Here is a 19263-nt window from a genome sequence, read left to right on the forward strand (position 1 = left end):
CCTTCTTGACTATGTAACATGAACTTTCTTGCTAGGTCGTTTAAGAAATTGAGTTAGACGGTGGATGTACTTACATATAGTACCAAACTTTCTCAGCTGGATACGTAAGCAACATCTTTAGTTTAGAGGCTTGTCAAAAGGTTGGTTAACCATTTAAACAAGGTAGTGACTCCATATATGAAGACTTAAACTTATTCTGTAGCAGTTGCACTTACCAAAAAGATTAAAAACATGGATATGATAGGCGTGCAAGAACTCACATAAGAAGATCGAGATTAGGATATCTTTTAGTATGGATTTTAATGTGGGTTGAAAATTTAAAAATCAAGGACATTTTGAGATATTGAGCGATCTTTTCCAGGATGCCACTTCTGTGAAAAATATATAATAGTTAGACATGTGTTTAAAGCTTTTTAGATTCAAGTTAAGAGAATGAAATCCTAGATAATCAAGTTGTACTTGATATGATTGACTCTAACGTACTTATGGGTATGGATTGATTATCTTCTTACCATGCTACCCTCGATTATTATGTAAAGACTATTAAGTTTGTGAACTTTATACGCTAGTTTTGTCCAAAAAGGGGATTATAGGTGTTAGAGACGAAAAATTATACATTTTGAAGGCTTAAATGTTATAGAAGAAAGGTTGTTCAGGTCTCATAGATACGGTAAGGGGCACAAGAGAAGAAACACTTAGTATGGATATGTATCATAATGAGAGATTCTCTGATGTATTTCTGAGGATTTACTAGGACTACCCCCAATATGAGAAACAAACTTCGATATTGAGTTGACACCTGACACGCAAACCATATCATGTGGACCAACAGAATTGAGAGAGCTAAATAGACAATTGTGGGACCTACTGGATAAGGTTTTATCATACCGAGAGTTTCACCATGAGATGCGCCAATATTGTTAAAAAAAGTAGGTCCCTAAGAATGTACATCAACTACAAATAATTGAATAAGGTAACAATATATGATAAGTACCCATTGTCTCGTATAGATGAATTATTTGATCAGTTACAGTGACACCATTAATTTTCAATCTGGTTATTATCAGCTTAGAATAAGAAAGGAAGATATTTCGATATCCGCCTCTAGAACTCGGTACATATCTTAGGAGTTACTTGTGATACCTTTTGGACTGGTCAATGCTCCAGCTACATTGATGTATATAATGAATATGGAGGAAAACTATGGATTGGCGAATCTGGAAATGAGAATGATAAGGTAGTGTTCTAAACTATTTTGTTTTCACGTTATGTTATTCTTTGGTATTTACTCTTTCTTTTCTTCGGGAGCAAAGACAGTCTGTTACACAGTAAAGAACTGGAAGAATAGAAGGAGGATGGTCGAGAAAATTTTCTCATACTGTGCAAATTTGCTTTTGTTTCTCGTTGTACTAGGCTGCTAGCATTGTTTTAAGATCTTCGATCTCTAGTCTTTTTATAGTGATAGAAATGTTATTAATTAACTTCTCATGCTTATGTCCTACCACCGTTTAACATTCTCCAAATACAGAAATCACAACTCTGAGAATTCAGTTTCAAGATTCAAAGTAAATATAATTGTTCCTCGACTTATTCTTGCTAGAAATTTTTTTATTTGAAAATCCTTAGACATTCAGTTATTTTTTTATGGGAATTATGTAGGTTGTTTCTGGAGAAAAAAAATTCATATTTTTTACTAACAATATTCTAGTATATTCTCGAAGCCAGGAAGAACACGAGGATCACTTGAAAAATGTATTAAAGACACAGGAGGAAAATTAACTTTTTACCAAATTCTCGAAGCATGAATTTTGGCCAGCTCAGTAGCATTCCTCGGGCATACTGTAACTAAGGATGAGATTACAGTAGATTCTAATAGTAAAAAAAACAGTTCAAAAGTGGCAATGATCAACTACTTCTATAGAGGTTCACAACTCATTGGGCTAAAGAGGCTACTACAAGCTATTTCTGCAAAATTTCTCCATAGTAGCAGCGTCATTTACCAAGTTAACCAAAAATAAAAAATAAAAATAAAAAAATCAAAGTTTAATGTAAGAAGAAATATGAGTAGAACTTTAGAAGCTCAAGACTTATTTGTCCGCTATCGGTATTATCTTTACCATCAAGTACTAGTGAATTCGCGATATTATGTAATGCTTCAAAGGTTGGATTATGATGTGTTATCATGTAGAATGAGCGTGTGATAGCTTATGCTTTAACAGCAAAAAAAAGGGCACAACTATCCTACTTAAGATTTGGAGATGGTCTCAATGGTATTTTCCCTAAAGATCTAAATACACTACTCATATGACAAAACTTGCGAGATTTATACTGACCATAAGAGCTTGAAGTACATTTTTCAGCAAAGAGATTTGAATCTTCGACAGAGTTGATGGATTGAACTACTCAAGGACAAAGACTATTCTATTTTGTATTATCCTGGAAAAGCCAATGATGTGGTTGATGCATTGAAAAGAAAATCTATAGATAGTTTGGCCCATGTATTTGGAGACTTTTGGGCTGAAGATATGCATAAACTAGAGGGTACCGTTATCAAATGTTGTAAGGGGAATTCAGAGACATTGCTGGCTTGTGTTAAAGCCAGGTCTTCACTAGTAGAGTACATAAAGACCACTCAATATAAAGATGAGCGATTATATAACGTGATAAGGTCATAGCTAGTGAAAGCAAGGATATGATTATTGATAGTGATGGTATTCTTTGACTAGGTGACGGGTCACGTGTACCAGGCATAGATGGGTTAAGACGAGTTATCCGTGATGAGCTCACAATTCTTGATATACTATACATTCGAGGTCCAATAAGATGTATCATGACTAGAAAAAAATTATATTTGTGAGAAAGAAATAATAAATTTCAAAGTTTCTTAACTTGTTTCTAACTATTTGACTTGTTAGCATGTCAAGGCAAGCATTTTGAATTGTAGGACCATTACAACAACTTGAGATTCCAAAGTGAAAATGGAATACAATTATAGTGAATTTCATGACAAAAATACCACAAACAATAAGAAGTTATGATTATATGTGAGAAATTTTAAATTGTGTTTCATAGTAGGCATACTTCTTACTATTCAATACTTTTATGTGAGGTGATATATACGTAGATAAACATGAACTGAAAATTGTCCGACTCCATAGGATTTCATTTTCTACCATTTTTTAAAGAGGATCACACTTTACTTCAGGCTTTTAAAAGCCTCTCTAGGAACCATTGGGTACAATGAAGTAGACCCTTGTAATGCATTTCATGTGCGAACAACTGGGTAATCCGACCATACTGTATAGATCTTGGAGAATACGTTGAGAGCTTGCATTATTCATTTTTGAGATAGTTGAGATGCTTACCTAACAGTATCTTGTAGTCAAGCATCTGTATAAAGTCGTGTATGGTAGGCGGTGTCTTTACTTATGGGATTGTTTGAAGCTGGTGATGTTAAGTTATTGGGACTAGACCTAGTACATAAAGCTATTAATGAGGTCCGGTTTATCAGGCAGAGATTACTCACAGCTCAAAGCACACAAAAGCCTTATGCAGATAAGACAAGAAAAGACTTAGTGTCACAATTGGGATTAGAATGTTTCTACCAGTCTCCGCTATGAAAAATGTGATGCAATTAGAAAAATAAGGTAAGTTGAGCCCGATGTTTATAGGATCGTACGAGATACTTGACTAGTGGATCATATGTGATGACCCAAAAGGTCATCACTTGATTTACAAGTTAATTCTGTATTCTAAGGCCTTAAAAGCCTCCTTTTATCTCACCTTAATTTGCGTGCGCGGTCCGGGCGTATATCCGGAACGCTTTTATGAGAAAATTTGATAAAAATGCTACTTTAGCCTTTACAATTGAATTTAAGTTGACTTCAATAAATATTTTGGATAAATGGACCCGGATCCATGATTTGACGGTCCCGAAGGGTCCGTAAAAAATATGGGACTTGGGCGTATGCCCGGAATTAAATTCCGAGGTCCCAAGCCCGAGAAATGAATTTTTGAAGAAAATTATTTAACTGAAATTATAAGAGTTTTTGAAAATTTGAATGTGAATGAGTTTGATGGTATTAGGCCCGTATTTTGGTTCCGGAGCCCGGTACAGGTCTTATATGGTATTTAAGTTGTGCCTGTAAAATTTGATAAGAAACGGAATTCATATGACGCGAATCGGACCCTCGGTTGTGAAGTTTGAAACGTAAGAGTTCTTGAGATTTTTCTTTGATTTTGGTGCTAAACTTGGAGTTCTAGGTGTTATTTTAGCGATTTGAGTCTGTATGATGTTTTTAGGGTTGTGTGCATGTTTGGTTTGGAGCCTCGAGGGATCGGGTGTGTTTTGGATAGGCCACGAGATGTTTTTACACTTAGAAAAGTTGTAGGTTTTGCTGTTTCAGGTGCACAACCATTTTGTGCTTCGCGGTCGCGAAGCTATTCTCGCGATCGCGAAAAGGGAACTGGGCTGGGGGTGGAATTTGTTCTATGCGAACGCGAAGACAGGGACACGAATGCAGAGCACTAGGGGGCTACTCTACGCGAATGCGACCCATGTCCCGCGAACGTGTATAGTAAACTGGAGGTGGGTTGGGAAGTTGTCATTTCTTCTACGCGAACGCATACGCCGGTCTGCGAACGCGAAGGTCAGGGGGATTAACCTTCACGAACGCTTAGGAGAACTCGTGATCGCGTAAGTCCTCAACGGGCAGCTCTTTGCGAATGCGGCAGGCACATTGCGAACGCGATGAAGACCTGCCTAGTCTTTTAAAATAGTAGCAAAAACGGGCAGAACTCATTTTTATCATATATTCGAACTACCAAGCCTAGAGGCGATTTTCTTCACACAAATTTATCCCTAAAGTATTGGTAATCAATTCTAAGCTTCACTCTTTCAATTACCCAACGTTCTTCATCATTTTTTAATCAAAAAACAAGAATTTTCATGGTAGAAATTTGAAATTTGGGTAGAGTTAGGGCTTTTTGAATAATTGGAATTTAGACCTCGTTTTGGGGTCGGATTTCGAAACTAATTGCATATTCGGGCTCGTGGGTGAATGGGTGATCGGGTTATGGTCCGAACCTCGAGTTTTGACAAAGCGGGCTTGGGGTCAATTTTTGACTTTTTGGGAAAAATGATAGAAAACCTATAATTATGCATTGGATATGAATTCTTTAGCATTTATTGATGTTGTTAAATTAATTTGAGCTAGATACAAGTAAACTGAAGGTGAATTCTAAAGGAAAAAGCGGTGTTTGAGGCTTGAGTTAGCCGTGGAAGTTCGAGGTAAGTGTTTGACCTAACATTAGCTTGAGGGAATAGATGTTGTGTCTTATTTGCTATGTGTTGGTGTCAAGTACGACGTATGAGTGAGGTGAAGAGTATCTATATGTTGGTGTCAAGCATGTCCGTGTGTCACAACCCTAAACCCGAACCCGATCGTAATGGCGTCTCTCGTGAAGACAAGGCCAGCCGACACTTACCCATCTCAGTTTTTTAACCAGTTAACAATGAGAATTAAGGCTAAAAATACGATAAATAATCCAACATTTTAAGCAGTCAACAGTACAAATATGCGAAAGAATAGCCCAACACAGCCCTATACCGGGGTGTCACTAGTCATGAGCATCTAAAAATTCGGAATAATCAAGAAAAGTCTACAGAGTTTAATACAAAACTAAAACAAAGAGAAATAAGATAGGAAAGAAGCTCTGGGCTGCGAACGCCGGCAGCTACCTAGAGAAATTTTTGGATCTGCCTGAGATAGAAGGATCAACACTCTGGAGTGGGACCAGATGCGCCTGAATCTGCACATGGGGTGCAGGGAGTAAAGTGAGTACTCCAACTCAGTGAGTAATAATCATAAATAAACGACTGAGAGCATGAAATCACGTAAGACACATTATAGGCTATAATGAAGCAGTAAAACAAGTAAGAACAGTGATTCTAAGTTCAGTTTAAACTTCAAGAAATGCCTATTCAACAATTAAACAGGTAAATGACAGACAGATAAGCACATAAAGGATTGCCCCTCGAGCACAATGTCAACAATACCAGCCCCTCGGGCTATATCTCATATCACAATGGGTACCCGCGCTCACTGGGGGTGTACAGACTCCTGGATGGGCCCCTTTCGGCCCAAGTGCAATATCAAGCCATCTCGTGGCATCATCACTAGGCCATAGACCTCATATCAACAAGCCACCTCGTGGCGTACATATCTCAGGTCCTCGACCTCATAGTCATAATCAGTGTTCCCTCACAACATAGCCCCTCGGCCTTACTTAGTCAGAACCCACAGCCACTCGGGCAACAATAAAACATAGTGCTCAGCCCAAAATATCATTTAAAATATCATTTAAGTGTTAGAGCAAAGTAAACATGGCTGGGTTATGAAAACAGTAGAATATAGCATGACTGAGTTCAAGTATAAAGTCAAAACAATAAGGAAATATCAATAAAAATCCCCTAAGGGTTCAGATAGTTGGCACGAAGCCCAAAAATGACATTCAGCCCAAAACATGATGATAGCAAATAGTTCTCAGTCAAATACGCGGTAAAACAGTCATTCGGTATGGACTAAGTCACAATCCCCAATAGTGCACGACCCCACGCTCGTCATCTAGCATGTGCGCCACCTCAATATAGTACTACGATGTGCAATCCGGGGTTTCATACCCTCAGAACATCATTTACAATCATTACTCACCTTAATCCGGTCCAAACTCTAGACAGCGATGCCTTTGCCCCTCGAATCGGCCTCCACTCGCGTCAAATCTATCCAAAATCAGAATCACGACGTCAAAATATGCTAAGGGAACGAAGCCCAAGCAAAAATATTTAATTTACAACATAAATCCCAAAATTACCAAAACTCGACCCCCGGACTCACGTCTCGAAATTCGATAATTTTTACATTAATAGATTCCGTATCTCCCCACGAGTTCATACATATCAAAAGTTTTGAAATCCGACCTCAAATGATCCTTCAAATCCTCAATCAAAGGTCTAAGTTTCCAAGCTCTAGTTTCCCCAAACTTTGATCCTTTTTTTTGGCAATCCGCTAGGCAAGCGCCTAGGGCTAAGTTTTTTATTAATAAAAGAACAGAAAAATACAACAAATAGGAAAAGTACAAATAAGGGGGACAATAGCACCGGTATTGTTACCCATATGCCTTGGCTATATAATCACTCCTCTGCGCCTCACATTGCCTTATGATGACAGCATCATGTAGAGGATTCATGGTGTAGCTGTCGGCAACGTCTCACGAGTGAATATAATCTCATAACCGTGTGGATATTTTCCAAAGGCATAGGACCAAGGCAACACAAACCAGGCTAAACCTTACTTTACTAATCCTATTGAGGCAAATAAAAAGCCTCGCTTACTAACAAGCATGTAAAAAGAAAGAACTCAAAAGAACCAAATGTTTAATGATCATCACAGAGTTTATAACATACTCTGTGATGATATTACAAATGAGTATACTAACATAATGGTAGAATAAAATGATGAAGGAATTAAAATGTTGTCCCTTCTTGTCCGAACTTGTAATTTCTTCAATTTGTAACTCTTTTTTTTATCCTTAAATTCCATTAATTACAAGCCTAATCCATGAAATAATACCATAGAAACGAATTTTAGGTCCAAAATCCTTACCTCAATGAAGTTTCCTTGAAATACTTCTTCAAAATCGTCCAAAAAGCTCCAAAGCTGACTTAAAAATGGTGGAATAGCTCAAAAATCGCGTAGGAAACAATTTATATGTTCTGACCCAGGCAATTTCGCATCTGCGATACCGCCTTTGCGGGACAAGAGCCGCTTCTGTGATTTTCGCTTATCCTCCAGCTATCCGAATCTGCGATGCACCAGCCGCACCTGCGCCTTCGCAGGTGCGGTTTACCAATCGCTTCTGCGGTTTCTCCCTCCTCACCTTCTTCTGCTTCTGCGGCTTTCCCCCTCGCTTCTGTGGTATCGCACATGCGGTCCCCAATCCGCAGGTGCGGAAATATCAGAAGCAGAAAATTTACAACTTCTACAAAAATTCCAAACTCTCCGTCAACCATCTGAAATCACCCTGAGGCCCCCGGGACTTCAACCAAAAACACAAACATATCCCATAACCTTATTCAAACTTGTATCAATTTTCAAAACATCTCAAACAACATCAGATCAACCAAAACACATTGGATTCAAGCCTAAGTTTCCAAAATCTTCCGAATTTCACTTTTGATCAAAAACCCAACCACCGAATGACCTGAAATTTTGCACACACATCCCAAAAGACACAACAGAACTACTGCAACTCTCGGAATTCTATTCCGACCCCAATATCAAAATCTCACCCATCAACCGGAAATCGCCAAAATACCAACTTTGCCAATTCAAGCCTAAATCTATTTCGGACCTCCAAATACATTCCGATCACGCTCCTAAGTCTCAAATCACATCCCGAAGCTATCTGAATCATAGGAACTCACATCCGAGCCCTTTAACACATAAGTTAATATCTGGTTGACTTTTCTAACTTAAGCTTTCTCAAAAGAGACCAAGTGTCTCAAACCTCACCGAAATCCTTTCCGAACCCGAGCCAACCAACCCGATCACATATAGAACCGATAGACAACATAATAAGAAGCAGAAATAGGGGAAACGGAGAGGTAACTCATGAGACGACTGGCCAGGTCGTCACATCCTTCCCAACTTAAACAAATGTTCGTCCTCGAACGAGTCAAAAAATATACCTGAAGCCTCAAACAGGTGAGGATATCTTCTCCGCATATCTCGCTCGGTCTCCCAGGTAGCCTCCTCTACGGGCCGACCTCTCCACTGCACCTTCACCGAAGCTATATCTTTTGACCTCAACTTTCGAACCTGACACTCCAAAATAGCTGCTGGCTCCACATCATAAGTCAAATCACCATCTAACTGAACCGTGCTGAAATCCAGAACATGAGACAGATCTCCAATATCCTTCCGGAGCATAGAAACATGAAATACTGGATGCACACTCGACAAGCTGGGTGGCAAAGCAAGCTCATAAGCCACCTCCTCAATCCTCCGAAGCACCTCAAAAGTCCCAATGAACCGAGGACTCAATTTCCCTTTATTCCCAAATCTCATAACACCATTCATGGGTGAAACCTTCAACAAAACCTTCTCGCCAACCATGTAGGACACATCCCGAACCTTCCTGTCAGCATCACTCTTTTGCCTCGACTGCGCTGTATGAAGCCTCTCCTGAATCACCTTCACCTTTTCTAAATAATCCTATACCAAGTCTGTCCCCAATAGCGTAGCCTCACCCGGCTCGAACCAACCAACTGGATATTTACACCGCCTCCCATACAAAGCTTCATATGGAGCAATCTGAATACTCGACTGGTAGCTATTGTTATAAGCAAACTCTTCAAGCCGTAAAATTGATCCCATGACCCTCCGAAATCAATAACACAAGCACGCAGCATGTCCTCCAATATCTGAATAGTTCGTTCGGACTACCCGTCCGTCTGAGGGTGAAAAGTTGTGCTCAACTCAACCCGAGTACCCAACTCTCACTGTACAGACCTCCAAAACTGCAAAGTAAACTGAGTGCCCTATCTGAAATGATGGAAACTGGGATTAAATTCAATCGAACAATCTCCCGGATATAGATCACTGCCAACTGCTCTGAAGAATAGGTAGTACACATAGGAATGAAGTGTGCGGACTTGGTCAGTCGATCAACAATCACCCAAATAGCATCGAACTTCTTCAAAGTCCGTGGAAGTCCAACTACAAAGTCCATAGTGATCCTCTCCCACTTCCACTCTAGAATATCCATCCACTGAAGCAAGCCACCCGGTCTCTGATACTCATATTTCACCTGCTGACAATTGAGACACCGAGCTACAAATCCTACATTGTCTTTCTTCATTCTTCTCCACCAATAATGCTGCCTCAAATCCTAATACATTTTCGTGGCACCCAGATGAATGGAATACCGTGAGCTATGGGCCTCCTCCAGAATCAAAACTCGAAGCCTATCCATATTGGGCCCACAAATCCGTCCCTGCATCCTCAACACCCTATCATCACCAATGGTCACATCTCTGGCATCATCATGCTGAACTCTGCCCTTAAGGACGAGCAAATGCGAATCATCATACTGGCGCTCTCTGATGCGATCATATAAGGAAGACCGAGAAACCACACGAGCCAATATCCGACTAGGCTCTGAAATATCTAACCTCACTAACTGATTGTCCAAGTCCCGAACATCAACTGCAAGATATCTCTCCCAAACTAGAATATATGCCAAACTCCCCATACTCACTACCTTTCGGCTTAAGGCATCGGCCACCAATTGGCCTTCCTCGGATGGTACAATATAGTGATAGTATAATCCTTTAACAACTCCAACCATCTCCGCTGCCTCAAATTAAGATCCTTCTTCTTAAACAAGTGCTAGAGGCTACGATGATCAGTAAACACCTCACAAGACACAACATACAAGTAGTGCCTCCAAATCTTCAACGAGTGAACTATGGCAGCCAACTCCAAATCATGAACGGGGTAGTTCTTCTCATAGGGCTACAACTGACGAGAAGCATAAGCAATAACTCTACCCTCTTACATCAATACACAACCAATACCAACTCTCAAAGCATCACAATACACAATATATGAACCTGAAGCTGATGGAAAAACTAATATTAGAGCTGTGGTCAAGGCTGTCTTGAGCTTCTGAAAGCTCTCCTCACACTCATCCGACCATACAAATGAAGCACCCTTCTAAATCAACTTGGTCAAGGGTGATGCGATAGACGAGAATCCTTGAACAAACCGGCGATAATAGCCTACCAACCCAAGAAAACTGTGAATCTCTATGGCTAATGACGGTCTAGGCCAACTCTGAACCGCCTCTATCTTCTTAGGATCAACCTGAATACCCTCACTGGACACCACGTGTCCCAAGAAAGCCACTGAACTAAGCCAAAACTCACACTTGGAGAATTTTGCATAAAGCTTCTCCTCCTTCAATCTCTGCAACACAACTCTCAAATGCTCCGCGTGCTCCTCCTGACTATACGAATACACTAGAATATCATCAATGAAGACTATGACAAACGAGTCGAGATAAGGCCGGAACACGTTGTTCAGCAAATGAATGAACACTGCTAGGGCATTGGTCAGCCCAAAAGACATCACCAAGAACTCATAATGACCATATCGGGTCCTGAAAGCCATCTTAACAATATCTGAGTCCCTGATCTTCAACTGGTGATAACCTGAACGGAGATCAATCTTGGAGAACACCCTCGCTCCCTGAAGCTGGTCGATAAATCATCAATATGAGGCAAAGGATACTTGTTCTTAACTGTTACTTTGTTCAATTGTCTATAATCAATGCACATCCTCATATTGTCATCCTTTTTCTTCACAAATAGAACCGGCGCACCCCAATGTGACACACTAGGCTGAATGAACCCCTTTTCAAGGAGTTCCTAAAGCTACTCCTTTAACTCCTTCAACTCAGCCGGTGCCATACAATACGGCGAAATAGAAATGGGCTGAGTGTCCGGCACCAGGTCAATACCAAAATCAATATCCCTGTCCGGTGGCATGCCCGATAGGTCTGCAAGAAACACATCGGGAAAATCCCTCGCAACTGGAACCGAATCAATACTGGGAGTCTCTGCACTGACATCCCTCACAAAGGCTAGATATGAAAGGAAACCCTTCCCAACCATATGTTGGGCCTTCAAGAATGAGATTACTCTATTGGGAACATAATCAGTCAAACCTCGCCACTCAATCTGTGGCACACCCGGTATAGCCGATGTGACTGTCTTAGCATGACAGTCCAGAATAGCACGATACGGAGATAGCCAATCCATGCCCAAAATAACATCGAAATCCACCATACACAATAATAAAGATCCACTCGGGTCTTTAGACCCCTTATAGTCACCACACACGACCGGTACACACGGTCTACAATAACAGTATCGCCCACCGGGGTAGATACATGAACAGGTGAAGCAAGAGACTCACGGGGCGTACCCAAATAATGAGCAAAGTATGATGACACATAAGAAAAGGTGGAAACGAGATCAAATAATACAGAGGCATCTCTGTGGTAGACTGAAACAATACCTGTAATGACAGCATCCGAAGCAATAACATTGGGTCTATCTAGAAGTGCATAGAAATAGGCCTGACTGCCACCTAATCGATCTCCCCCTCTAGGACGGCCTCTAGCTGACTGACCTTCACCCCTAGTTGGCTGGGTGGGTGATGATGAAGTAACTGGCGATGAAGCCGATGGTTGACCCTTCTGCTGAGACGAACTCGCAAGACGACGAGGGCACTGCCTCCATATATGACCCATCTCTCCACACTCATAACAACTCCCAGGTGCTGGAGAAGGGGACTGAAGGTAATCCCTCGCACTGGAGTGACTAGCAGATGCACCTGGCATAGAAGAGCCCTGAACTGATGGAGCACGGGACGAACTCTAAGCTGGAAGGGAACTAAGTGATGACTGGCCTTGATGAGAACTGTGAGAACCAAGACCCGATGACGCCTCACGATAACCTGGGCGAGTTGGCTAAGCATGCCTGAACGGACGGCCTCTGCCATGCTGAAACTAACCTCTCAAAGGAGCACCACTATAACTACCAGATCTTCGAGGCCTCTTGGCCTCTTTCTCCTCTCGCTCCTGGCGACGAACCGACTCAATCTCACGGGCAATATCCATAACCTCCTCGAAAGTAGCACCAATCACTCTCTCCCTAGTCATGAGAATACGAAGCTGATAAGTGAGGCCATCAACAAACCTCCTAATCCTCTCTCTATCTGTCGGAACCAACCAAATCGCATGATGAGCTAACTCAGAGAACCTTATCTCATACTGCGTCATAGTCATCTCTCCCTAACGCAACCACTCAAACTCCCTACGCAGCTCCTCTCTGCGAGACTGCGGCACATACTTCTCTAAAAAGAGAACGAAGAATTGCTTCCAGGTAAGGGGTGTTGCACCAACAGGCCTATGCCTCTCAAAAGTCTCCCACCAAGTGAAGGCAGCTCCAAAAAACTGATAAGTAGTGAAAGTGACTCCGCTGGTCTCTAGAATACCCGTTGTACGAAGCATCCTCTAACATTTATCCAAAAAAACCCTGGACATCCTCGCCCTCTGCACCACTGAAAGTCGGAGGTTGAAGTCTACCAAACCTGTCCAACCTAAGTTGCTCGTCTTCTAGCATGGAAGGAACTACATAGTCCTGAGTAGCTGCAACCGGTTGGGCTGGATGTGCCCCCGGCGTCTGAAGTCCCTGCACGACCTTCTCAAGTGTGCGAGCGGCGGAAGTCTGATTGTCTCCCCCGGCTTGAGAAGTAGCTGCGACTGTAGTGACTAAAACTTCCTGAGCTAGGCCAGTGCAAACTGATAGAATCTAAGCCAAGGCCTCCTGAAGACCCATAATCACAATGGGCATAGCTGGTGCCTGAGCTGGTGCTGCTGGAGCATCCATAACTGGAACCTGATCTTGAATTGGGGCAGCTGGTGGATCTACAGGTGCTGCCCTAGCTGCTATGCGGGCCACACCTCTGCCCCTACCACGACCACGACCGAGTCCTCAGCCTCTAGTGGCCATAGCTGGTGGTACTGGTGGTCTTCCATCCTGACCGGTAGCGCGTGTCCTCACCATCTGTGAGAGAATAGAATGATAGAAGTTTAGTACATGGACCAACAAATTCGCATGACAAGAATTTCAAAATATGAAGTTTTTCCTAAAGGTTCTGCAGCCTCTCGAGGATAAATACAAACGTCTTCGTACCTATCTGTGAGACTCTACTAAACCTGCTCATGACTCATGAGACCTATGTAACCTAGGCTCTGATACCAACTTGTCACGACCCTAAATCCAAACGCGGTCGTTATGGTGCCTCTCGTGAAGACCATGCCAGCTGACACTTACCCATTTCAGTTTTTAAGCAGTTAACAATGAGAATTAAGTCTAAAAACACGATAAATAATCCAACATTTTAAGTTGTCAACAGTACAAATATGCGGAAGAACAGCCCAACACAGCCTGATACCGGGGTGTCACTAGTCATGAGCATCTAAAAATTCGAAATAATCAAGAAAAGTCTATAGAGTTTAATACAAAACTAAAACAAGGAGAAATAAGATAGGGAAGAGGCTCTGGGCTGCGAACGCCGGCAACTACCTAGAGAAATCTTCGGATCCGCCTGAGCTGGAAGGATCAACACTCGGGAGCGAGACCAGATGCGCCTGAATCTGCACACGGGGTAAAGTGAGTACTCCAACTCAGTGAGTAATAATCATAAATAAATGACTGAGAGCATGAAATCACGTAAGGTACATTATAGGCTATAATGAAGCAGTAAAACATGTAAGAACAGTGATTCAGTAAAGATATGTAAAATCATATAAGTTCAATTTAAACTTCAAGAAATGCCTATTCAACAATTAAAAAGGTAAATGACAAACAAATAAAACAGATAAGCAAATAAAGGATTGCCCCTCGGGCGCAATGTCAACAATACAAGCCCCTCAGGCTATATCTCAGATCACAATGGGTACCCGCACTTACTAGGGGTGTGCAGACTCCTGGAGGGTTATATTATTCCACTAATCCTTAAAAGAGTTTTAGGGTTATATGGAATTGATCCTTAAATTCCATTAATTACAAGCCTAATCCGTGAAATAATACCATGTAAACGAGTTTTAGGTCCAAAATCCTTACCTCAATGAAGTTTCCTTGAAATCCTTCTTCAAAATCATCCAAAAGGCTCCAAAGCTGACTTAAAAATGGTGGAATAGCTATAAAATCACGAAGGAAACAATTTATATTTTCTGACCCAGGCAATTTTGCATCTACAGTACCGCCTTTGCGGTCCAAGAGCCGCTTCTGCGGTTTTCACTTATCCTCCAGCTTTCCGCAACTGCGATGCACCAGCCGCACCTGCGCCTTCGCAGGTGCGGTTTACCAACCGCTTCTGTGGTTTCTTCCTCCTCACCTTCTTCTGCTTCTGCGGCCTTCCCCCCTCATTTCTGGAGTATCGCCCCTACGGTCCCCAATCCGCAGGTGCAGAAATATCATAAGCAAAAAATCTGCAGCTTCTACAAAAATTCCAAACTCTCCGTCAACCATCCAAAATCACCCCGAGGCCCCCGGGACCTCAATCAAAAACACAAACATATCCCATAACCTTATTCAAACTTGTATCAATCTTCAGAACACCTCAAACAACATTGGATCAACCAAAACATATCGGATTCAAGCCTAAGTTTTCAAAATCTTCTGAATTCTGCTTTTGATCAAAAACCCAACCAAACCACGTCCGAATGACCTGAAATTTTGCACACACATCCCAAAAGATACAATGGAACTACTGCAACTCTCGGAATTCTATTTCGAACCCTATATCAAAATCTCACCCATCAACCGAAAATCGCCAAAATACCAACTTCGCCAATTCAAGCCTAAATCTACTCCGGACCTCCAAAATACATTTCGATCACGCTCCTAAGTCCCAAATCACCTCCTAAAGCTATCCAAATCATCGGAACTCACATCTGAGCCCTCTAACACACAAGTCAACATCCAGTTGACTTTTCCAACTTAAGTTTCCTTAAAAGAGACTAAGTGTCTCAAACCTCACCAAATCCTTTCCAAACCCGAGCCAACCAACCCGATCATATATAGAACCGATAGACAACGCAATAAGAAGCAGAAATGGGGGAAACGGTGCGATAACTCATGATATGACTGGCCGGATCATCACACCGTGAGTCTTATATTCGGATTTGTTGTGATTTTATTATATATTGATCATGCTTAACTTGATGGTTAGCAACCGTGGTACAAGAATTATGATGAGTTCTTAGTAATTGGAAATGGTCAAGTATTGGCTCAGGCTGAGGTTTATTTTGTGAATTAACTGTTGAAACTGGATTTGGTTGTAGTTGGTTCCCTTGCCGGGATGTTATTGTTATGATATTGTTTCCCTTGTCGGGATGTTGTTGTTTTATTATTGTTTCCTTGCTGGGATATTGTTGTTTCATTATTGTTCCCTTGCCGAAATTCTTTTCTGATTGGTGTTGATTTGTATATTGGGATCGGGTTGCATGCCGCAATAATATTATATGGGATCGGGTTGCACGCCGCAAAAAGAAGTAATAAGGGAGGACAAGTGAGGTTGGGTTCCACGTCGCAACAGTATTATATGATCTGGATCGGGTTGCACGTCGCAACAGTATTATATGATTTGGATCGGGTTGTGCGCCGCAACAATAAAGAATAAAAGTGGATATTGTTTCGTTACTGTTTTCCTTATTCTTACTTATGTGAAATTTGAGATGTTCTTTATGATTTTCTCCTGAAATTCTGTTGGTACTTGATATTCCCCGCAGCATGTTTTCCCTTCTCATCTTTAAATACTAGTCCCCGTTATTATTATTATTTATCATATATGCTTTGACTGCACAGGTTTATTTGGTAGTCTTATCCTAGCCTCGTCACTACTTTGCCGAGGTTAGGCTCGATACTTACTAGCACATGGGGTCGGTTTTGCTAATACTACACTCTGCACTGTGTGCAAATCTCAGTATCCGAGCTTTTGGACCATAGCGAGGTTGTTACCTTCAGTCCAGCGGAGACCCGAGGTAGTCCTATAGATGTCCGCAGGCCTTGGCGTCCCCTTCTATCTTTTATATTCTATTTTCATTTACTTCAGAGATAGACTTGTATCTTTATTTTCATACCACTGTTTGTAGTAATCGTAGATGGTCCGTGATATTGTGACACCAGTTCTGGGTAGAGTTGTATTTTGTATTTTTCGCACTAGTATTTGTTAAGTTATCAGATTTCTTCTTCCGCAATTCTTTTATTATTATTATTATTCCGTGGTTGATCGCGTGTAACTTGAAATTTGTAAAAAGGTTAAGAAAAAAGGGTAATAAGATCTATAACACTCGGCTTACCTAGCTTTCACGAGTAGGCGCCATCACGACTCCTGAGGGTGGGAAGTCCGGGTCGTGACATCATATCGTTTGGAACTTCCTCCTGAGTTGTTTCTTATTTACCCAATGTTTCATGTCTCCATGCTTAGAAAATTTATATCAGACTCATCTCAAGTGCTTGAAGCATCAACTATACCGCTTGATGAAAAGTTCTCTTACGAGGAGAAGTTAGTGGCTATTGTTGATAGATAAGTAAGAAAGCTACGATTGAAAGAAATTGAGTTCGTGAAAGTCTTATGGAGAAATCATACAGCCGAAGAAGCTACGTGGGAAGTGAAAGGTGCTATGGGAGTCAAGTATCCTCATTTATTTCAGTCCATATGTATGTACCTGAGCTAAATTCGGGGACCGAATTTCCCAAGGAGGGAAGAATATAATATCCCAGGTCATTAAAAAAGAGTAAGTAACTAACTAAAACAATAAATAAATAAATAAAAGAAGAAAGAAAGAAAGAAAGTTAGTGGACCTAGCCCATCTGAAGACTAGTGGCGTAAGCTTGATATATAAAGGACAAAAAAAAAAACTCTAATTAGAGAGATTTTGGGATTTAAGAACTTAAAAATTAGAAGAAGGCTTATACGGGTAAAACAAAAAGAAAGCAGAGAAGGTATTGGCAGAAATCCTTCGATCAATAAGAATCAAAAGAGGTTGCTGGTGCAGTCTTGGTACCGAAAACTCATACCCAACTGGATAATTTTTATATATTCTTGTCTCTACGATAAGCTCTAGGTAATTACATGTATTCTTTCTTATTTAGAAACTATATTATTTTATACACACGATTTTATGGGACTAAGTAAATATGAGGTGGAGATTGAATTAAGAGTTTAAAAGATAAAGCTAAGGAAATTTGAAGAAATTCATGACACTTTTTTTCCATGAGTTAACTAGGTATATTATATGAATATGTTGTACTTAATAAATTTTGAATTGGTTTAAATCACCAGTAGCACGAGTAAGTATAAATTGACTAATTAAGAGTCAAACATGAAACCTGAGTAAGTATAAATTGACGAATTAAGAGTCAAACATGAAACCCAAGGGTTGGTATTCTAAATTAGCTTAAACAAGGAAAACTAACACAAGATCGATGTTTATGCGGTTATAGATTAATTGAAGAAGTCATATGGATCGCTCGCGGTGGCGAGTTTGATATTTCGACACGAGTACTATGAGTAGTAACCTTACCGCAATTTGTATTTCTACAACTAGCATGATATGAACATGTTACCGACTATTTTGAATTCTCATGTGGGACAAGTCCTTTACTTGATATGATACCACTATATTTATTTGAGATGATTACAGTTATTTCGAATATTCTCATTGTTACTGAATATGTTTTACCGTTACTTGAGATAAGATTTACCGTTATCGAAATGAAATTACATGATTTGATAAGAACTGAAATGCCCTATATTGTTTTAAAATATTTTCCTACGAGAATTTACTGATTATAAAGACAAGTATAAATGAGAGGAGATTTTGAAGGATCTCGTAGCTAATGCCGGGTTCGTTAGACTTGGTGCACCTTGTATTTACAGATTATCGATTACAGTTAATAACCCTCGCTAGTGGGAAGGTAGAACTAGCATACAGTTACAGTTTTCCCTCGAGTAGAGACCTACAGGTTATATTTGACTTGTCACGACCTGAATTTCCCACCTTCGGGGCCGTGATGGCGCCTAACATTGAGTTCGCTCGGCAAGCCAACGTCACAGTTTATTACACCATTTTTCCTTTATCTTTCACATATAAATGACTTAGCAAGATAAATTAACAGAATTAAATGCGGAAGAAAACAATTTAAAAGCTGAACTTGAACATTAACAAAATCCGAAATAACATCTACCCCGAACTGGAGTCACAATTCACGAACTGGCTACGATTACTACAAATAATGGTCTGAAAGAAAAATGTACATCTGTTCCGAAGGAAAAGTAAAAACAGAATACAGTAAAGATAGAAGGGGACGCCAGACCTGCGGACGCTTGCAGGACTACCTTGGGTCTCCTAAACTAAAGGTAGCACCCTCGAACTCGAACCAGCCACTAGCTCCGAATCTACATAGTAAGTGCAGAGTGCAGTATCAGTACAACCGACCCCATGTACTGGTAAGTGCCGAGCCTAACCTCGATGAAGTAGTGACGAGTCTACGGCGGGGCATACAACATATATAACCTGCAACAGTTTATACTAAACGGCAAGGAAATACAGAATGTACAT

The 19263-nt window shown here is 40.8% G+C and overlaps 1 long non-coding RNA gene across 1 annotated transcript; it reads left to right on the forward strand.

Moving 5' to 3' along the window:
* The first annotated feature begins 1119 nt into the window (after positions 1 to 1119).
* LOC142166493 (uncharacterized) lies at positions 1120 to 16910 on the forward strand. Its single transcript, XR_012696901.1, has 2 exons — positions 1120 to 1237; positions 16505 to 16910. It is a non-coding gene; the product is annotated as an uncharacterized LOC142166493 (long non-coding RNA).
* Positions 16911 to 19263: the final 2353 nt, after the last annotated feature.

This window comes from Nicotiana tabacum, chromosome 11, assembly GCF_000715075.1.
Source record: "Nicotiana tabacum cultivar K326 chromosome 11, ASM71507v2, whole genome shotgun sequence".
NCBI lineage: Eukaryota > Viridiplantae > Streptophyta > Magnoliopsida > Solanales > Solanaceae > Nicotiana > Nicotiana tabacum.